Genomic DNA, 22856 nt, shown 5'->3' with positions numbered 1-22856 from the left:
TTACATGGGTTTCAGGTGTACAATTCTGTAATACATCATCTATATATCACATTTTGTCGATTGATACTTCTAATACTGAAATGCAAATAGCAAAAAAGAATGAAAAAAGCAGAACAAAATCTCAAAGAACTGTAGGACAATTATAAAGGATGTAACATATGCATAATACAAATACTAGAAGGAGAAGAGAGAAAGAAACAGAAGAAATATTTGAAGCAATAATGACTGAGAATTTTATAACACTAATGAAAGATACCAAACAACAGATCCAGGAAGCTCAGAGAACACAAAGCATGATAAATACCAAAAAAATCAATTCCTAGGCATATCATAATTAAACTCCAGGAAATCAAAGACAAAGGAAAAATCTTGAAAGAAGCCAGAGACCGAAAACACCTTATCTACAGAACAGCAAGGATAAGAATTACATGAGACTTTAAAAACTATGCAGTCAAGAAGGGAGTAGAATGAATATTTAAAACACTGAAAACAAAGGCCCATCACCCTACAATTCTGTATCCAGAGAAATTACACTTCAAAATTGAAAGAGACATAAAGGCTTTCTCAGACAAAAATTGAGAGAATTCATCACCAGTAGGTCTGCCTAGCAAGAAATGTTAAGTTCTTCAGAAAGAAGGGAAATGACATAGGTCAGATATTTGGATCTACATTAAAAAGGAATAGCATTAGAGAAAGAATAAATGAAGGGGAAATAAAATATATTATTTTTCTTATTCTTAATTTATCTGATAACTATTTGTTCAAAATAATAGTAACAATGTGTTTGGTGATTATAGCTCATGTATAAGTGAAACAACAGCAGTGTTATAAAAGGTGGGGAGAATAACTTGGGCTTGCTATTGTAAGGTACTTGCACTACTTGTGAGGCAGTATAGTGTTATTTAAAAGTGGACTTGGATTAGCTGTAAATGTATACTGCAAACTCTATGGCTACCACTAAAAAAAGTTTAAAAAAGTATAAGCTCTGGTCAAGATGGTGGAATTGGTAAATGCTGTGCTTGCCTCCTCCCATGATCACATTAAAATTACAACTACTTTATAGAATAATCAACTTGGAGAACCGTTTGAAGACTAGCTGAACAGAAGTCCTATAACTAAGGATATAAAGAAGAAGCCATCTTCAGACTGCTAGGAGATGTAGGGATGTAAAATGGGCTGGTCCCACACCCACGTGAGAATAAGGAAAGATATTTGGGCTGCAGAGTTTCCCCCTGAAGAGCAAGGGGTCCCAGCCCCACACCAGGATCCCCAGCCTGGAGCACCAGAGCTGAGAAAAGGAGCACCCACAATATCTGGCAGTGAAAATCAGTGGGGATTCCGTTCCTCATGGTGAGATGGAAGGCTGCTGGGAACCCAGGCATCTTCTTATAGTGACTCCGCACAGACTCACTCGCTCATGGGCACTCACATTGCACTCCAGGGGAGGGACAACAACTTGAGAGGTGCAAAAGACATATAGGGAGAGAGTGAGTTTAGTGGCTTCAGAGCTAGGGCTGGAAAGGCAGCCACCACTGTCCCTGTGTTGAGCACTCATCCTGTAGAGTTGGTGGGTGGGTGTCATCTTTCCTGGGATGAGCCCTTCCCCCACAAGACCAAATCTAAACCTGCATTGGTCTGGTGACATCCATTGGATTCACCTTTGTGAATCCCTGGGACCCGATGCCCCCCCCCCACCGCCGCCCCAACTCACACACTGCCAGAGTCTTTGTTGGTAGTCTGTGGCTGGCAAGCAGAGAGGGTTGGCCTAAGTTGTAGTCTTACTTATACAACTCTTGGGGGTCTTTGGGTCCCAGGCAAGTGGCAGCTGACCTTGGTGTGCTCTGATCCTTTTGAGTGGCCTCAGGCTCAGCACTTGTGCCAAATCTGAATCTGCACTAATCTGGTGAAAGCCAATCGCCCCACCCTGGTGACTCCCTGAAACCCAACCTCACCCAACTTCCTTATCACCTGAGGCTCTTTCAATGTCGGAGCAATATGGGCAGCCCATAGGTGGCAATAGACCTTGGGTGCTCTCCAGGGCATTTTGCTGAGTTGCTCCAGGCCCAGTACTGGTGGTTTCCAGCTTCAGTTTGAAGCATGACCTCTCCCACATGCCTCCAGGTCCAGCACAGGCAGTGACCAACTATAGATCGCTTTGTAGCTCCTACCAGGTAGCCCTGGGCTGTTCACAGGCAGCAGCTGATGTTGCCTTGCATGGGACTCCCTCCCTAGAAGCCCTAAAACCAACACATCCAGTTCCATCTTCAGACCACAACAGAGCACCACCTGATTAACCCCACAATGGCACACCCAAAGGGTGGTCACGTCAGGCACCAGAGCCTGCTGGGACAAATCCTGCTCTGTGTGGTAAGCCCTTGCATAGCAGCTTGTATGCTGTGGTCATGGCCAATCCTCACAATCAGTAAGTCAAAGAGTTAATCTCACCAAATGACCTGCCAAGAGCAATAAAGGCTCAACTACAACAGGAGTGCACACTCTACCTACAAAAGGGACACTCTTGGAGCATCTAGCTCAGGCAACCAGGGACATTGTGCCATGGAGCCCCAGAGGTCACCAACTACATAAGGCCACCAGGCCAACACTGGGAGACTTAAAGGAGACATAACACATAGAAACAAACAGAGAGAGGCAGCCAAAATGAGGAAACAAAGAAACATGTCCCAAATTAAACAACAGGAGAAAATGCCAGAAAAAGAACTACAAAAAATGAAAGCAAGCAATCTATTAGATGCAGAGTTCAAAACACTGGTTGTAAGGATGCTTACAGAACTTAGTTAGAAAATAAGCAAAGATATAGTAAGCACAAAAAAGTACATGAAAGCCATAAAAAAGAACCAGTCAGAAATGAAGAATACAATAACTGAAATGAAGAATGAACTAGAATAAATCACCAGCAGATTAGATGATGGAAAAGATCAAATCAGCTATTTGGAAAGCAAGGTAGAAGAAAATAGCCAATCAGAACAGCAAAAAGAATTTTAAAGATTAGGATACTTTAAGAGACCTCTGGGACAACATCAAGCACAATAACATTTGCATCATAATGGTACCAGAAGGAGAAGAGAAAAAGTAAGAGATTAAGAAGCTATTTGAAAAAATTAATGACTGAAAACTTTCCTAAGGTGGTGAAGGAAATAGACACACAAGTCCAGGAAGCACAGAGCATCCCAAACAAGATGAAGCCAAAGAGGCCCACACCAAGATACATTATAATTAAAATAGCAAAGGTTAAATACAAAGAGAGAATCCAAGCAAGAGATAGGCAACTAGTTACTTACAAGGAAGTTTCCATAAGATGGTCAGCTGGTTTGTCAACAGAAATTTTGCAAGCAAGAAGGGATTGGCACAAAATATTCAAAGCAATGAAAAGCAGGGACCTATAGCCAGGACTACTTTGCACAGCAAAGGTATCATTTAAAATTAAAGGAGATATAAATAACTTTACAGATCAGAAAACACAAAACAGTTAATCACCACCAAACTAGTATTACAAGAATTGTTAAAGGAACTCCTTTAAGAAAAGACGAGGGGAAATAACATAAATATGAATAATAAAATGGCACAAAACTATGTATCTGTTAATAATCACTTTAAATATAAATGGATTAAATGCTCCAATCAAAAGACAGAGGGTAAATGAATGGATAAAAAAACAAGACCCTTATAAATGCTGTCTACAAGAGAACCATTTCACATAGAAATACACACACAGGCGAAAAGTAAAGTGATGGAAAATGATATTTCATGTGAATGGAAATGACAAAAAAAAGCTGTGGTAGCAATACTTATATCAGGAAAAAATAGACTTTAAAACAATGGCTATAATGAAAGACAAAGGAGGATGTTTCATAATGATAAAGAGATAAATCCAACAAGAGGATATTACCCTTGTAAACATTTATACCCCAACATGGGAACACCTAAAACATAAAGCAAGTATTAACTGATACCAAGGGAAAGACTGATGGTAATACAGTCATAGTAGTGGACTTCAAAACCTCATTGACATCAAGGGATAGATCTTCCAGACAGAAAATCTGCAAGGAAACACCAGCCTTAATTGACACTTTAGACCAGATGAATTTAGTTGATATTTTTAGAGCATTTAACCCTAAAGCAGAACAATATATATTTTTTTCAAGTGCACACATAACATTGTCCAAGATAGACCACATGTTAGGCCACAAATCAAGTCTCAATAAATTGAATTAGATTGAAATCATATCGAGCATCTTCTCTGACTATAATGTTATGAAACAAAAATTAATCACAACAATAAAATACACACAAACACATGGAGACTAAATAACATGCTACTAAATAATAAATGAGTTAACAATGACATCAAGGAAGAAACCAAAAGATACCTTGCGACAAATGAAACAAAACCACAATGACACGAAATTTATGGGACACAGTGAAAGTAGTCTTAACAGGGAAATCCATAGCGATACAGGCCTACCTCAAGAAACATGAAGAAACTTTAAAAAAAATCTAACCTTATACATTAAGGAACTAGAAAAAGAAGAACAAACAAAGTCCAAAGTGTATAAAAGGTAGAGAATAATAAAGATCGGAGTGAAAATAAACAACATAGAGTCTAAAAAAAATACAAAAGATCAATGAAACCAAGAGTTGGTTCTTTAAAAAGATAAACAAAATTGATAAACCTTCAAACAGATGGCTTCATCAAGAAAAAAAGACAAAGGGCTGGCTGAGTGGTGCGATGGTTAAGAGCTGGCTTAGGACGCCAGAGGGCCCTGGTTCGGATCCCACATATTAGAGCCAGTGACACTGCCCTCTACAGCTAAGATGCTGAACAACAGCTCAACCTGGAGCTGGGCTGCCATAAGTCACCGGTGACGGCGTAGGCTGAAGCCCCTGCTGCAGTGGGTTGCCATGGGCTACCGTGTGTAGCCAGCAGCCAGCAAGAGCAGCAAGCAGCTGCTGTGAGCGGCCGTCCAGAAGCCAGCGACTGATTTGCCTCACCCAGGAAGAGCGCAATGATGGTGCCAACTTGGGCCAGTGAAGCAACTTCCTCCACAACTAGACTGAAGAACAAAACGACAGCAACTTGTCTGTTCCCCTTCTCCAATTCCCCAGCACTGTTCTCATCCCCCCAATTCCCCAATAAGATTAAAAAAAAAGAATTATACTTTGAAAAAAAGACAGAGAACCAAAATAAATGAAATCAGAAATAGAAGAGAAGTGACAACGGAAACCACAGAAATACAAAGGATTATAAGGAAATACTATGAACAATTATATGTCATCAAACTGGACAATCTGGAAGAAATGAATAAATTCCTAGAAACATACAATGTTTCAAGACTAAATAAAAAAGAAACAGAAAATCTGAAGAGACTATTTACTACCAACAAAATTGAATCAGTAATGAAAAAAACTCCCAACAAACTAAAGTCCTGGAACAGATGGCATCACTGGTGAATTTTATTCAAAGAAGAATTAACACCTATCTTTCTCAAGGTATTCCAAAAAAATTAAAGAAGATAGAAGGCTCCCAAACTCATTTTACTGGCCAATATTACCCTGATTCCAAAACCAGACAAAGACATTATAAAAAAAAATTATAGGCCAACATCTAACTGATGAATATAGATGTATAAATCCTCAACAAAATGTTAACAAACTGAATTCAGCAACACATTAAAAAGATCATCCACCACAATCAAGAGGGATTTGCTCCTGATATGCAAGGTTCGTTCAATATCTATAAATCAATTAATGTGATACACAACATAAACAAAACAAAAAAATAATATTCATATGATATCAATAGATGCAGAAAAAGCATTTGACAAAATCCTCATCTGTTTATGGTAAAACCTCTCAGTAAAGTGGGAATAGAAGAAGCATACCTCAATAATTAAAGGCTATATATGACAAACCCACAGCTAACACCATACTTAATGGTGAAAATATAAAAGCATTTTTGTTAAGATCAGGAACAAGACAAGGGTGTATACTTTCACCACTTTTATTCAACATAGTATTAGAAGTCGTAGTCACAGCAATCAGACAAGAAAAGGAAATAAAAGGCAATCAATTTGGTAACGAAGAAGTGAAAGTGTCATTATTTGCAGGTGACATGATATTATATAGAGAGAACCCTGACGATTTCACCAAACTCAATCAGAAGTGATAGAAATGCAAATCAGGAAAACAATCCTACTTATAATTGCATCAAAAAAGTAAAATACCTAGGAATAAATTTAATGAAGGAAGTAAAAGAACTAAAATAAATGGAAGCATATACCATGCACATGGATAGGACTAATTAACATTGTTAAAAATGTCCATACTACCCAAAGCAATCTATAGATTTAATGCAATTCCTATCAAGATACCAATGGCATTTTTCACAGAACTAGAAGAAATAATCCTAAAATTTATATGGAACCATAAAGGACCCTGAATAGCCAAATCAATCTTGACAAAGGAGAACAAAGTTGGAAGTATCACATAACTGATATCAAACTATCCTACAAAGCTATAGTAATCAAAACACCATGGTACTGGCATGAAAACAGACACGTAGATCCATGGAACAGAATAGAGAGCCCAGAAATAAACCCACTCCTATATTGTCAATTAATCTTTGACAAAGAAAACAAGAATAAACAATGGGGTAAAGACTGTCTGTTCAATAAATGGTGTTGGGGAAACTGGACAGATACATGCAAAAAATGAAACTAGACCACCTTCTTATACCACACGCAAGAATAAGTTCAAAATGGATTAATGACTTAAATGTAAGACCCAAAACCATAACAATTCTAAAAGAAAACATAGGCAATAAATTCTCTGACACTGATCTTAGTAATATTTTTCTGATTTATCTCCTTGGACAAGGGAACTATAAGAAAAATAAACAAATGGGCCTACATCAAACTAAAACGTTTTTGCACAGCCAAGGAAACCATCAACAAAATGAAAAGAAAACCTACTGAATAGCAGGTGAAATTCACCAATGATTCATCCAATAAGGAGTTATTATCCAAAATTTATAAAGAACTCATGCAACTCAACAACAAAAAAACAACCAATCCAATTTAAAATATGGGCAGAGGATCTGAATAGACATTTTTCCAAAGAGGACATACAGATGGTCAATATATACATGAAAAGATGCTCAACATCACTAATTATCAGAGAAAGGCTAATTAAAACCACAATGATTCAAGTCTTTAATCCATTTTGAATAGATTGGGGGAGGAGGTTATCACTTTGTGAGGGATGAAATGTCTAACTATTACATTGTTTTGTACACCTGAAACTAATAAAAAAGAGCACCCCAACAAAGTATCTCATTAATAATTTTTATATTGATAACACATTGAAATGATGATCCTTGAGATATATTGAATTTACATAAAATATATTACTAAAATATTTTTTAAAACCACAATTGAGAAAGTGCCTCACATCTGTCAAATGGCTATCATCAATAAATCAACAAACAAGTGTTGGTGAGGATGTGGAGGAAAGCAAACCGTTATACACTGTTAATGGGATTGCAGATTGGTGCAGCCACTATGGAACATAGTATGGAGGTACCTCAAACAATTAAAAATAGAACTACCTGCAATTCGACTTCTCGGTATTTATCTGAAGGAATTCAAAACACTAATCTTAAGATTATGTTGCTAAATAAAATATGTTAAACAGGAAAAGAAAATACTATGATTTCACTCATATGTGGGATATAAAACTGAAAGCAATAAGTGAAAAATACAAACAAACAAAAACACACAGACACAAACAACAGTTTATTGGCAACCAGAGTGTCAAGGGGGAGGGGAGGAGGTAGAAGAGGGTAAAAGGGGTCAAACATATGGTGACAGAAGAAGATTTGACTTCGTGTGGTGAACACACAATACAATATATAGCTGTATTATAGAATTGTATACTTGAAACCTATATAATTTTATTAACAAATGTCACTCCACTTTATTTTCAGAAAAAAATTAAAATATAAACAGTAATTGAAAAAGATATATGCACCCCTATATTCATTGCAGCATTATTTACAATAGCCAAGATATGGAAGCTACCTAAGTGCCCATCAATAGACTATTGGATGGGCCTAAAAAGTATTATGCTAAGTGAAGTAAATAAAACAGAGAAAGACAAATACCGTGTGATCTCACTTACATTATCAAATCTAAAGAACAATATAACCAAGCAAAACAGAAACAGACTCATAGATACAGAGAACAAACTGATGGTTGCTGAATGGGAGGGGGGTTGAAGGAAGGGGTGAAAAATGTGAAGGGATTAAGAAGTACAAAATGGTAGTTATGAAATTGTGAAGGGGGTGTAAAGTATAGCATTAGGAATAGAGTGAATAATATTGTAAAACTATGTATAGTACTAGGTGGTTACTAAATTAATCAGGGGGATCACATCATAAATTATATAAATGTCTAACCACTATGCTGTACCCCTGAAACTAGTATAAAGTAGTCTTCAATGTAAACTGTAATTGAAAATAAATTAAATATAAATAAATAAAAAGGAAAAAATAAGTATATGCTAAGAAAGGAAATTTTGTAGATATTAATCCAACTATAACATTAATCACTTTAAATTAAGTGATCTAAATACTCCAATTAAAATACAGTCTTCCAGAGTTTATTAAAAGAAGTCTCAACTATATGTTGTTTACAAGAAACTCACTTTAAATATAAAGACAAAGATAGATTAAAAGTAAATGAATAAACAAAGATATACCATGCTAACACTTATCAAAAGAATGCTGGAATAGCTAAAAGAATTTCAGACAAAGCAGACTTCAGGACAAGAAAAATTATCAGGAATAAACAGGGGCATCATATAATGACAAAGGGGTCAATACTCCAATAACACACAAAAATCTTTAATGTGTATGCACCTAACAACAAAGCATCAAACTACATGAAGAAAAACTTGTAGAACTGCAATAATAAATAAATAACCTCATTATTATATTGATAGTTGATGATTTCAACCATGATTATTAGTATTTGACTGATCCAGAAGGCAGAAAATCAGTAAGGACATAGTTGAACTGAACAGCACCATCAATCAACAGGATTAATCAAATATGTAAGTATTTTATATACTACGTTATTCAACAACAGCAGAATGTACACTCGCTCTAGCCCACTAGGAATATTTAACAAGATAGACCACATTCTGGGCCATAAAACATACCTTAACAAATTTTAGAGGAGGAGAAATCATACAAAGTACATTCTCACATCATAATAGAATTAAATTAGAAATCAATAATATAAATATAGTTGGAAAACCCCATAATACTTCAGTATTAAACAACGTGCTTCTAAATACCATGTAGATCAAAGAAGTCTCAAATTTAAAAAATATTTTGGATTAAATTAAAAATATAACTTAACAAAATTTGTGGGATGCAGCAAAAGCAGTGCTTAGAGGGAGATTTATAGCACTGAGTGCATATATTAGAAACAAGAAAGATACAAAATCAATAATGTAAGCTTCCACTTCAAGAAACTAGGAAAAGAGTAAATTAAATCCAAAGTAAGCAGAAGAAATGAAGAAAAATCAAAGCAGAAATCAATGAAACTGAAAAGAGAAAATCAATAGAGAAAATCAACAAAACTAAAATATTTTTCTTTGAAATGATTAATAAAATTCATAAACCTCTACCAAGCTAGCTAAGAAAAAGAGAGAAGACACACATTTCTAATATTTGAAATGAATGAGGAACCATCAGTGTTGATACCATGGATATTACAAAGATAATAATGGGATATTTTGAACAATTTTGTGACCACAAACTTGATAACCTAGATGAAATGGACCAATTCCTTGAAAGACACAATCCATCAAAACTCACAGAAGGAGAGACAGATAATATGAATAGGCCTATGTCTAGTAAAGAAAGTACCAGGCACAGATGGGTTCACTGGTGAATTCTACCAAACATTTAAAGGACTTATACCAATTCTCTATAATTTCTTCCAGAAAATAAAAGGAGAAATACTTTCTAACTCATTCAATAGACAACATGATATAGTAGAAAGAACGTAGGACTAGAGGTTAACATCTGAGTTATAGTTTTGGCTTCCATTATTTATAAGTGTGTTTCAATCACTAAAGCTCTTTGAGACTCAGTTTCTTCATCAGTAAAGTATGGTTAATAATATTGTTATGGACAGAATTGTATCCCCTCAAAATTTAAATGTTGAAGTCTTAAACCCTCCTGTGGCTATATTTGGAGATAGGGTTTTTAGGGAAATAGTTAAGGTTATGTGAGGCATAAATGCCTCCTATTCTGATAGGATTGATGACCTCACAAGAAGAAAAAGAGACACTGGAGATCTTTCTCTCTTTCCACACAAGCATAGAGGAAAGGCCATGTGAAGACATAGCAAGGTGGCCATCTACAAGCCAGGAAGAGAGCACATTTCACCAGAAACCATCCCTGGCACATTGCTCTTGGACTTCTATCCTCCAGAACTGTGTGAAAATAAATGTGTGTTGTTTAAACCACCCAGTCTGCAGTATTTTGTTATGGCAGCCCAAGCAGACTAATACAAATACCTACTTAGTAATATTGTGAATATTAGTTCAAAACAAATGATCTTTGAAATGGTAACGCTTTATATAAATGTTAAATATTCTTATTAATACTCCTTTTCATGGTGCAGTGCAGTTTGCATTGAGAGAGGTGAAGAAAGAATAGCATCAGTTTGCAGGACTTCTTGGAATAGTTGGAGGAAATTTCAAGAGTTCATACTGGGTTAAGAAAATATGCTCTCATAATTAGATTTGCATCTATCTCCGAAATACTCCCATTGTATGCTTTACCTCCTAATTTTGGATGTTAAAGCAGACCTGGCATCTATAGTTTTCCCCTTGACCATAACATAAGGTTTGATCTTCTTTGCTTCTTTTCTTATAGGCCTACATCATCTGAACACTTTTCTATTGCTTTTTGCCCTCTAGCTTCATCTGATCCATCTCACAGATGTTGGGGTTTCAGGGATTCCCCTTAGATTTTAGTGTCTCCTCCATCATTACCAACCTTGGCCTCTTATTACAGTCATGTTTCCATCATTCACATGTACTTGGCCACGTGGCAGCTTTGCTGATGGGCTCTGCAGCCATCTCCCACAAATGCAAGCCAAGAGGTGACATTCAATCTACACACAGAGTACACTTACATCCTGCCAAAGCTGTAAAACTGTCTGGAATTGTAGTCCCTTCCAGTTATGTGCACTGAAACACCTGCCAATGACATTAATCAAATTCCTAATGATTTCATGGTACAGCAGGTAGAGTTCAGGTGGCTTATAGCAGGAAAGTAAGGCCATAGAAGCCCTGGGCTAGTTTTTAGGCTCAGAGCTCCTGAAGCTCTTAAGCCACAAGGCATAAGAAATCCATTGGGTGTTTCTGAAACCTGTTCCAAAAACCAGAAAATACTGAGGCAGAAGGTAAAGGAAAGGTTAGAACACAAATGTCCTCACTGTCTGGCAAAGGCTACCTCCTCCATGGAGGTTCTGGGGTGACTCAGCCAATCAGTGATCCCAGCCCAGTCACCCCAGGGCTCCCATTTCCTAAGTGGTCCTGCTTGTCTGGGTCTAGGGACAATTCTGTAGGGCTTGCCCAGTGTCCCAGGCATGCATAACACTTCTACCTAACTCAAACCACATGCAGAAGGATCATGTCATACTTGGCACGTAATCAATTGAGAAAGGCATCAGAGGGTGTCCAGACCTCAACTTGTTTGAACAAATGTTCAAAAAACATTTCTAAAAGGATATTCCAGAAAAACGTACCCACTTGAGATCTTAAAACAGATGTTTACTCTCTAAGATTGGGTTGCTTTGCAGCCATTATTATTGAATGCTTAAAAGTAGAACCAAATCACTTCAAAGTTTTAACTATGGTGGCTCTTCAGATTTTTCTTGTAGCTTTATTATGGGCCAGGGGAAGGAAGGGTCAGCAAACAGGATGATGCTGAGGCGGCAACATTCTGTTGTGCTTCAGTGCCTTGGCTTCAGAGTTCGACAGGCAAGGGCTTAGATTACTGACTAGCTGAGTGACTTAACTTCTCTGAGCCTCAGTTTCCTCATCTGTGAAATGGGGATAACAGCATTGCTTACTTGATAGATTTGTGAAGAAGACTAAAAGATATTGCATATAAAGAGTTTGCATACTGCATATCATTTATTAAGCACTCAATTAGTGCTAGACAATATTGTTAACATTATTACTCGAAGTACTTTTACCTCTACTGCTTCTACTACTACTAAGACTGCTACCACTATAACAACAACAATAGCTACTGCTGCTGCTGCTACTACTACTATGACTATGACTACTACCATGACCATGACCATGACCACGACTACTACTACTACTACTACTGCTACTACTAGCAATGAGGGCTCTTCCTAAATGAGTTGGGAAGTTGAAGAGGGCCTTAAGGTCATGATTTCCTAGTTTATGTAGAAGGTGGTAGTATCAAGGAGGAAGACTGCAGGACTGTAATTCTGGCTTGGAATAGGGTAACTACCATAACAGTGCAGGGACCTGGCATTGTATTTCTCTTAACCCAGGCCCAAGCTCCTTCACTGTTCATTAGTTTGCTGTATGACCTAGCCAAGCCACTTTATATTTCCAGGTTTTAGTAACTACCCTTGAAAATAAAACCCCACTGCTCTTATTTGCAAGCCACCTGGCCTATACTAGAGGCCTAATCTATGAATGGAATATGGTACAAGCAGACAGGTCTATGAAAAGCACAGTACCAGACTCTAAAATCACACGAAACTAACTGGCTCCTAATCCAGAGACATGCTATAGCCACCACCAGGATCTTTGTTAACCACTGCCAAACAATAATCTCTTGGGCTCCTTGTCAGATGGAAGCATGGTATTACTCTCAATATAGCCATAACCTTGGTATTTCATATTTGTCCATCTATGTTTATTGATTCATAAAGACTCTTAAAGGAATTTCATTAATTTGTCCATCCATTCATTCATTCAACAAATATCTATTGAGCAACTACAACATGCCAGACACTGCTCAAGGCACTGGGGATATAGCAGTGAACCAAAGTCTCTGCTATCATGAAGTTTACAGTCTAACTGCCTGATTGGCCAAATGTAGTATACTAAGAAACATTATTGGGGTAAGTTCAGTCTAGATTTTTGAAACATTGATGATCAATATTTTTCATTTGGGTGTCTCTTCTAGGAGGGAGGATTGGGTGAAGAGGGAAGAGATGGTCTTGGATGTAGCTTGAGGAAAGGCTCAGAGGGTGGTTTGGGAAAGGACTTTAATAATAATATGACTGTAGTTTGATTTATATTAACCTGGCTTATATAAATTATATAGCTAATATGTTGTATAGCTGATGTATATCATATGCATTACCTATGAAATTGAAATATAAGAAAGTAATGTGACTTTTAATTGTGTAGTTCATAAACTGGTTCTGAAGGCAGTTCCAAAAGCAGCATTTGAAAAATATTCTCAAAAATAACAGCATTATATATATTTTTTTCTCCCAAGAGGACTACTTTGAAAAGTACAGCATGCATTTGGATGTATAAATTCTATAATACTATGTTCTTAAAATAAAAAATATTAAGTTAGCAGTTAATTTGTTTAAAAACAGTAAAGTAGAAAAGGAAAGCTGGAATTAAATAACCAGTTAAATTTTTTATATGTATCTATCATATATTTGGATTCAAAGTTGTACAACTCAGTAAATAGTTATACAATTAACTTACTTTTAAAAGCACTGTGTCAAATTTTTCTTTGTACTTAGGTTCTTCAGTCAATTCATATATAGTCTTCTATATATGGGTATTAATAACTACAATACAGTTACTTGGCCATTGCCTATGGTATGTTACATTTTTAATATGCAAATCAATCTTCTGGTTACATGAAAGGACTGCACAAATACTGCCTTCTGCTTTGATGCCAGTGTATGATCAAGTTCCTTGTATTTTAACTAGTATTTATGTTATAGGCAGAATGTTAAATCAGGAATTGTAAACAATTCCTAGGCAATGTGTATAATGTTTGTAAGTCATTCCTAGAAATTATTCATAATGCCTGTAACATATATGCAACTAGCAAGATGCCTGAAACATATAGGAAACCTTCAAGATGCTAACTGGCCATCCCTATGCCATCCCTGGATTGTAACATTTGCTTTAACAATTCTACTTATTTATTTGCTTATACGTCTAGATATTAATAATAATTCTAATAATAACAGTATTGCAGTATTTTCATAGCTCTCACAGGTTCCTGAATGTTTACCAGCCAAAATAGTATTTACCAAATTATTTAGTTATCCAGGGCTTTGGAAAAGCTAATTTTAAAAGCAACTAGGAATAAAACAAACCAATAGATAAGAATAAAAAAGAATCTTATTTGTCAGATATTCTGAGGCCCCATCTAAAGTTTCTTATTCCTGTTCATAAGATTTAGCCCAAGTTTCCTTGCCTTTTCCCCCAGCTCACTAAACTCTAACCAAGTAATTTCTGATACTCTAACTCCTCCAAGCTTTCCTAGGCCACACACACACACACACACACACACACACAATCCTACTAACTTTTACCAATGTCAATTTGTCTAAACATGAAATATTCTTTCCTGTCCCTGCTTTCTTCCCCACTAATGGGCCTAGGTCTATACATGGTATAATTGTTTAATTCTACATATTTGGTTCCAGCCAAATTTATCTTCTTTTAACTTACTATTTTAGATGAACTACACGTTGGTTTATATCAGTATTATCTGTTATGAGTTATATGTACATAAGCACACCAAACCAATTTGGCGATAAAGAAAAACAAAGTTCAATTAGTCTACCCTTTGAGTGCCAAAGTCATATCAGATCACTGATTGGAATCCTTTATCCTCTCAGGCTGGAGCACTTCTTGTCCATCTAGACAACTAAACTGATTTGATCATCTTCTGATTGACCTACAGAACTGGAGTTCAGCAAGATGAGGACGGGATGAATTGGCAAGGTAGGATGTAGGACCATGAGGGAAACCTCTGACTGGTTGGCTAGGGCCTTCTGACAATTGACCTCAAAATCTAGTATAGGTGCCAAGAAGTTGCTGGTATGGGAAGATGCTGCTAAGCAGGATTTGACATTATATAATTGTGCCCTTTAATCTGCTCAGATAAGGACCCTCTACCCCCATTTCCATCATCACTATATGCAGATATAATCCATCTCTCGAAGGTCCCATGCAGTCCTAGCTCCACTATGTAGCCCCTGTGGTTGCTTCAGGACCCACTTTTCTTTAAACTCTTCTAGCCCTTATTTAAGTTAATTTTCTCTCTCGCACTGAATTGTACCAATCTAATTATTAACTGTGATATTTTTCATATGTGCTTTGTACTAATGGTGACCATCTTTTCCAAACCAAAATTTGGAACACAATATCTGAAAATTTAGGTGGACTATTTAAAATTAGCAGTGCCCTGGAAAATATTGGGTTGTCGGAAAAGTCATGACATGTTTTTTCTATGTTTTTCATTGCAAAAATGTGTCATGACTTTTCCGACAGGTCAACAGATGTTTATTTCTTTCTGGGCCCCTCACCTATTAAATATTCAATATTGGCTGCTATTGATGATACAAAGATAAGGAAGGATACAAAGTGGCAACTACCAAGACACAAGTGAAGGACACTGATATTCTTTGCAGTGTCCAATACAGAGAAGCATTGCCCAAATGTCTTATCATTGTGTGTGAGAAATGATGTAATGATCCTGAAAAAAAAAGTGTGGAAAGGGAAGAAGGTCAAACAGGTACCAGTAGCAAAATGGACATCACCAATTCCTGCCCCAAGAGGGTTAATTACCTCTGGTCAGGACTTCCTCTGCATAACTCAACCTCTGAGTTTGCCTGCACTTCCCTCTCAAGTGTGTACTTTTGTTTCAATAAGCTGTGCTTTCTTGCAAAAAATAGAAAAAGACCAAATCATATAAGATACCATGTAAGTAAAAAGATGGGACCTTGTTATTCAGAAGGACAGAAATGAAAGGTTTCACTGAAGTCTGTAAGAATGTGAAGTAGGTAAACTTGGATTTGTTTACAAAATTCTAGAATCCCTCACTGGGCTGTATATTCCTGCATACCAAAATTTCAAGGAAAATAAAAGGGGTGGTTAGCACATGTAACATACTTTCAAAGATTATATAGGCTGAGAACATTGCTGGGAGAGAAGTTTAGGTTCACTTAACCCATAAGGGCTATTAAATATTACTATCCATCAATTTTTAGCTCAGTTAGTTTATAACATAACTAGCTAGCCACTGTGGAGAAGAAAAGATAACTAGTTAACCCTTTATGGAACAGAAAGCAGCCACATAATCTAGAGTCAAACATGCTGAAAGTTGAAGACAACCAAGATGATGCAGTAGGTAAATGCTGTGTTTACCTTCTCTCACAACCACATCAAAGTACAACTAATCTACAAAACAACCATTATTTAGAATTACCTAAAATCAAGCTGAACTGAAGCCCTTCAAATAAGGATGCACAGAAGAAGCCACCACCAAATTGGTAGGAGGAGTAGAGATGCGAAATGGGCTGGTCTCACACGCATGTGTGACCATTAAAGATTGGGAGGGATATTTCAGCTGTGGGAGTCCCCAATCTCCCAGAGGAATGAGAGGTCCCAGCCCCACACCAACCCAGAGTTCCAGTGCTAGGGAGAGAATTCCCCATAATTTCTGGTTGTGAAAACCACTCATTTAAGAATGAGTGAGACTGAGGGCGGCTGCACTCCCAGGTACGCCTCTTAAGGGGACTGCAAGTGGACTTTTTTACTAACTGAATCACTGGCTCTGAGATCCAGTGCTGGAGAGGCAGCAGGGACATATGGTGGGGAACTGAATTGTCTGGCTTGAGACAGCTTTCTTCTAGACAGGGAGATGGTGGAAATCATTGTTTCTTTGCTGAGTCCTCCCCGTTCCTGGCATGCAGACACAGGTGGCCACCATATCTGAGTCTTCGCCATTCGTTCACCATGCCCTGACAATTGGAGATCTGGCCTTGACCCAGTCCACTTCCAGTGGCTATTTCATGCAGACCGCCTGCTTTGGCTCAAGCTGCAGAATTTCCTAGGGTCTCTCAAAAGTTCACAGAACCCAGACAAGAAGCATCTGGCTTGAGCATGTCCTGTACCTCTTGATGAGCAGTCCTAAGTGCAGCACTAGTAGCAGCCACCCTTGTGTCATGACTTGACCTCTCAAGGCACTTCCAAGCACAGCACAGGTGGCAGCCATCTGTGGATTTCTTTGTGACTCCTGCCAGGTGGCCCTGGTTGGGACATGGGCTGTGGTTGAACTTTACCTACAGTGGATCCCCTCCAAGGTGGTCCTGGGGTTGATGCGCACAGTGGCATCCAAGTACAACACATACAAGGGGGTGATTGGGAAGACACCAGAGTCCTGGTGAGGCAGCTCCTGCACCATAGGGTCATCCCCTGCACCACAACTACTCCATGGTAGTAACGGCCAGTCCTCACAACCAGTGAGCTAAAGGATCAGTCCTTCCTATTGATGTGCAATTATGAACTATGGCTCAGCTACAAGAGGAGGGCACACGCAACCCACACAAAGAACACACCTGGAGTCTGTGGCTCAGGTGACCAGAAAGACTGTGCCACTGAACTCCACACAGCACACCTACTACATAAGGCCACTCTACTAAGACCGGAAGACATAACAGCCCTACCTAATACATAGAAACAAACACAAGGTATCAGCCAAAATCGGAAGACAAAGAAACATGTCCCAAATAAAAGAACAGAATATAGCTTCAGAAAAAGAACTAAGTGAAATGGAGATAAGCAATCTATCAGAAGCAGAGTTCCAAACATTGGTTACAAGAATGCTCAATGATCTCAGGGAGAACTTCAACAGAGAGATAGGAAGCATGAAAATGGAGATGGAAACCATGAAAAAGAACCTTTCCAAAATAAAAGATACAGTAATGGAGGTGAAGACTATATTACAGGGAATCAACAGTAGATTAGATAAAGCAGAGGATTCAATCAGCGATGTAGAAGATAAAATAGAAGAAAATACCCAGTCAGAACAGCAAAACGATTGAGGAGAGTTTAAGGGGCCTCTGGGACAATATCAAGCATACCAACAATCACATTAGAGGGGTACCAGAAGGAGAAGAGAGAGAGCAAGAAATTGAAAACCTATTTGAAGAAAGAATGACAGGAAACTTCCCTAACCTGGTGAAGGAAATAGACATACAAGCCCATGAGGTGCACAGACAGTCCCAAACAAGACAAACTCAAAGAGGCCAACACCAAGACACATCATAATTAAAATATGAAAGGTTAAAGACAAAGATAGAATCTTAAAAGCAGCAAGAGAAAAGCAGTTAGTTACCTACACGGGAGCCCCCATAAGACTGGCAGCTGATTTCTCAACAGAAACTTTGCAGACAAGAAGGGAATGGCAGGAAATATTCCAAGTGATGAAAAGCAATGACATACAACCAAGATTGCTCTACCCAGCAAGGCTGTCATTTAGAATTGAAGGACAGATAAGGAGCTTCCCAGGCAAGAAAAAGCTGAAGGAGCTCATCACTATCAAACCAATATTACAAGGAATCTTAGAGGGACTTCTTTAAGATGGGAGGGGAGTTAAGGATGGGTAAAAAGGGAAGGGATTAAGAAGAACAATTTGGTTGCTACACAGTAGTCATGAGGATGTAAGGTATAGCATAAGGAATATAGACAATAAGATTGTAATAACTAGGTATGGTGCCAGATAAGTACTACATCTATCAGGGCGATAGATGGGAATGGGGTTGGGGGCAGGGTGAAAAAGGTGAATGTATTAAGAAATACAAATTGGTAGTTAATATAGTATGGGGAATACAATAAACAATTTTGTAAAGATAATGTAAGATGCTAGATGGGCACTGTAATTATCAGGGAGGATCACTTCATAGGCTGTGTAGATGCCTGATCAATGTGCTATACATTTGAAAAGCTGAAGTAGAATAGTATTTAATGTCAACTATAACTAAATATATAGGTATATATAGTCAGGGGATGTGTAGTGCAACATAGGGAAGATAGCCAATGGTACTGTAACAGGTATATAAGATGTCAGAGGGTTAGTAGCTTGGGGAGTGGGTTATCACTTTATGAGGGGTTTAAAAGTCTAATTATTATGTTGCTTTGTACACCTGAAACAAGTAAAAAAAATTCAGTAAAAAACAAAAACATGCTGACAGCAACAAGAAGGGATAGCTTATAGTGAGGAGGAGATAGAAGTAGAGAGAATTATTTAAGAATAGTAATTTGGAATTAGTTACCTTAGGGGTTAATTCACCTATATACCTTAATTATACCTGGGAGTAGCATTGCATAATACAGCAATTCATGCTTATAATGGTAACCTTGAATTATTAAGACAAACTTAAATTATATTTCATACATTTTATTCTTATGGAATTCATGGTTCTTGCAAATAGGTCTCTAAGATGCTCTTCCTAATCAAATTAGAAAGCCTCACCACACCTTGCATTTTTTTTTCAAACCAAGAAAGAGCATTGTAAGATGCAAATAATTTCCAAACAAAAGAAGCAGTTATTTTGGGAAGACTAACAGTTCAGATATTAGAAACCAAGATGGGATAATTCTGCTAATGCAGTGTACAGTGTATTGGACTTTGAAAGGTCACAAATGAAAACATGATGATATAGTGCTCTCTTGCCACTTCTGCCAAATAGTAATATCATTTCTTGGAAATCCAGGGAAACTAAAGAGCTTTGAGTTACCAGCAGGGAGGGAGTAATGGTTGTAGGTATTCCTTGGATTGGATATCATCAACAAATCCTGGAATCCTTAAGGAAGCATCTTATTTTATTTTTAAAGGTTTTTTAAAGAATATAGCTAACATATAATATCAGTTTCAGGTGCACATTATAGTTATTCAACATTTATATACCTAAAGAAGTGATAGCCCAGCAGCCATCTGACACTGTACCACACTATCACAATATTATTGCCTATATTCCCTATGCTGTACATCTTCATCACTTATTTGTTTTATACCTGGAAATTTGAACCTCTTATTCCCCTTCAACTCTCCTTGCTTTTTAAATTTTCCATTGTAGTTATCATTCAATATTATTTTATATTAATTTTAGGTGTACAACATAGTGGTTAGACATTTATATAATTTAAGAAGTGATCATCCTGACCAGTCTAGTACCCATCTGGCATTATACAGTTATTACAATATTATTGACTATATTCCCTATGCTTTACTTTACATCCCTGTGACTATTTTGTAACTACCAATTTGTACAACATGGATGGACCTAGAGAATATTATGCTTAGTGAAATAAGTCAGGCTGAGAAAGACAGTTTGTACTTCTTACTCCCTTCAGCTTTTTCACCCAATCCCCTCCGCCCCCATCTTATTTGAAAATTTGAAACAATGAGTTTGTTTCTGTTTTGTTTGTTTGTTTTGTTCTTTATATTCCACATATAAGCGAAATCACATTGCATCTGTCTTACTCTGTCTGACATACTCTACTCTGCATAATACCCTAGAGGTCTATCCATACTGCTGCAGATGACAAAAACCCATTCCCTTCCATGGACGAGCAATATTCCATTGTATATCTGTACCACCTACTCTTTATCCATTCATCCATTGAAGAACATACATATTGTCTCCATATCTTGGCTAATGTAAAGAATGCAGCAGTGAACAAATGAATGCACATTTCCCTTTGAAGTACTGTTTTTGGTTTCTTCATATAAATACTCAGAAGTGGGATACTAGGTTTTTCTCTGTCTCTTGTTATAGCCTTTGTTTTACAGTCATTTTTTCGGGTGTAAGTATTGCTATACCAGGTTTTTACATTTTCTTTTCCATTTTCAAGAACTATCTTTTCCATTCTTTTACTTTCAGTCTGTGTGTCTTTTGGTCTGAAGTGAGTCTTATAGGAAGCATATGCATGGGTCTTGTTTTCTTACCAGCCATCCTATGTTTTTGGATTGGAGCATTTAATCCATTTACACTGAACGTAATTATTGATAGATATGTAGCTATTGCCATTTTATTATTCATATTTTTTATCTTTATTTCCTTCTTCTTAACAAAGTCCCTTTAACATTTTTTGTAATACTGGTTTGGTGGTCATGAAGTCCTTTAACTTATTCTTGTCTGGGAAGCTCTTTATCTGTCCTTTGATTGTTTTTATTTAAGATTTTTATTGGGGAATTGGGGAATGGGAACAGTGCTGTGGAATTGGGGGAAGGGGAACAGACAAATTGCTGTCTTTTTGTTCTTCAGTCTAGTTGTGGACGACGTTGCTTCACTGGCCCAAGTTGGCACCATCATTGTGCTCTTCCTGGGAGAGGTAGATCAGTCCCCGGCTTCTGGATGGCCACTCACAGTGGCTTGAGGGCCGCTCACACTGGCTGCTGGCTACACATAGTAGCCCATGGCAACCCACTGCAGCAGGGGTTGCAGCCTCTGCCATCACTGGCGACTCATGGCAACCCAGCTCCGGGTTTAGCTGTTGTTCAGCATCTTAGCTGTAGAGGGCAGTATCACTGGCCATCATATGTGGGATCTGAACTGGGGTCCTGCTACTCAGAGCTGGCGTCCCAAGCCAGCTCTTAACCAACGCGCCACTTGGCTGGCCCTGTCCTTTGATTTTTAAATGATAGCCTTGCTATGTAGAGTAGTCTTCACTGTAGGTCCTTGCTTTCCATCACTTTGAATATTTCCTGCCAATTTCTTCTGGCCTGCAAAGTTTCTGTTGAAAAATCAGCTGACATTCTTATGGGAGCTCCCTTGAAGGTAACTTACTACTTTTCTCTTGCTGCTTTTAAGAGTCTTTCTTTGTCTTTAACCTTAGGCATTTTCATTATGATGTGTCTTGGTGTGGGTCTCTTTGCAATTATCTTGTTTGGGACTCTCCATACTTTCTGGGCTTGTTTTCCTCACGTTTACTGATGTTTATACGCGTTGTCAAATGAATTTCTTTGAGTTCATGTGGAACCCAAATATTGAGCTTGCTTACGTATCCCAGCTTCTTCAGGTGGTCATGAATGCTTGAATGATGGCAGTTCAATGTTTCTGCAATCTCTCATGTCATGTAACATGGGCTTGCCTTGATCAATACTTTTATTTTGTCATCATCAACCTTGGTGGGCCTCCCTGACCGAGGAGCATCATTGAGATCAAAATCACCAGCACGGAATTTCGTGAACCATCGTTGGCATGGATGTGCTTATAGTGCATTATCACTGTAAACTTTATGCAACTTTTCACAAGCTTGACACGTGTTCTCTTTATGGAAGTAAAAATGTAAAATATGGCAAAAATGCACAGTTTAGTCTTCCTTCTTCAACTTGTTATAAAATCTCCAAAACTCAACCAAGTTGCTCAATTTTTTTAGAATGAAGCTAGAACTGTCAGCTGTCAAATAACATGGCAATAACATAGATGCGAATGACTCTAGTACTTCCAAAAATGAACTAGTGCCATCTTGCAAACATGCGTCATGACTTTTCTGACAGCCCAATATTTTCTTCACCAGGTTAGGGAAGTTTTCAGTCATTATTTCTTCAAGTAAGTTTTCAATTTCTTGTTCTCTCTTTTCTCCTTCTGGTAACCCTATGATATGAATGTTGGTATACTTGATGTTGTCCCGGGGCCCCTTAAACTGTCCTCACTTTTTTGAATTATTTTTCTTTTTGCTGTTTTGATCTGGTGTTTCCTGCTACCTTATCTTCTAAA

General features: G+C 37.6%; 1 long non-coding RNA gene across 3 annotated transcripts in view; it reads left to right on the top strand.

Moving 5' to 3' along the window:
* The window catches only part of LOC109385675 (uncharacterized), a 149078-nt gene that overhangs the window by 65117 nt on the left and 61105 nt on the right, over positions 1–22856 (top strand). For all 3 annotated transcript variants that reach the window (XR_002124661.1, XR_002124662.1, XR_002124663.1), the window contains exon 3: positions 14967–15072. This is a non-coding gene — a long non-coding RNA (uncharacterized LOC109385675). The remainder of the gene's footprint in view (positions 1–14966; positions 15073–22856) is intronic.

Source organism: Hipposideros armiger, unplaced genomic scaffold (assembly GCF_001890085.2).
Source record: "Hipposideros armiger isolate ML-2016 unplaced genomic scaffold, ASM189008v1 scaffold_121, whole genome shotgun sequence".
Taxonomy (NCBI): domain Eukaryota; kingdom Metazoa; phylum Chordata; class Mammalia; order Chiroptera; family Hipposideridae; genus Hipposideros; species Hipposideros armiger.
Note: the sequence above shows the minus strand (reverse complement) of the source record. Positions and strands in the feature narration are given on the sequence as shown.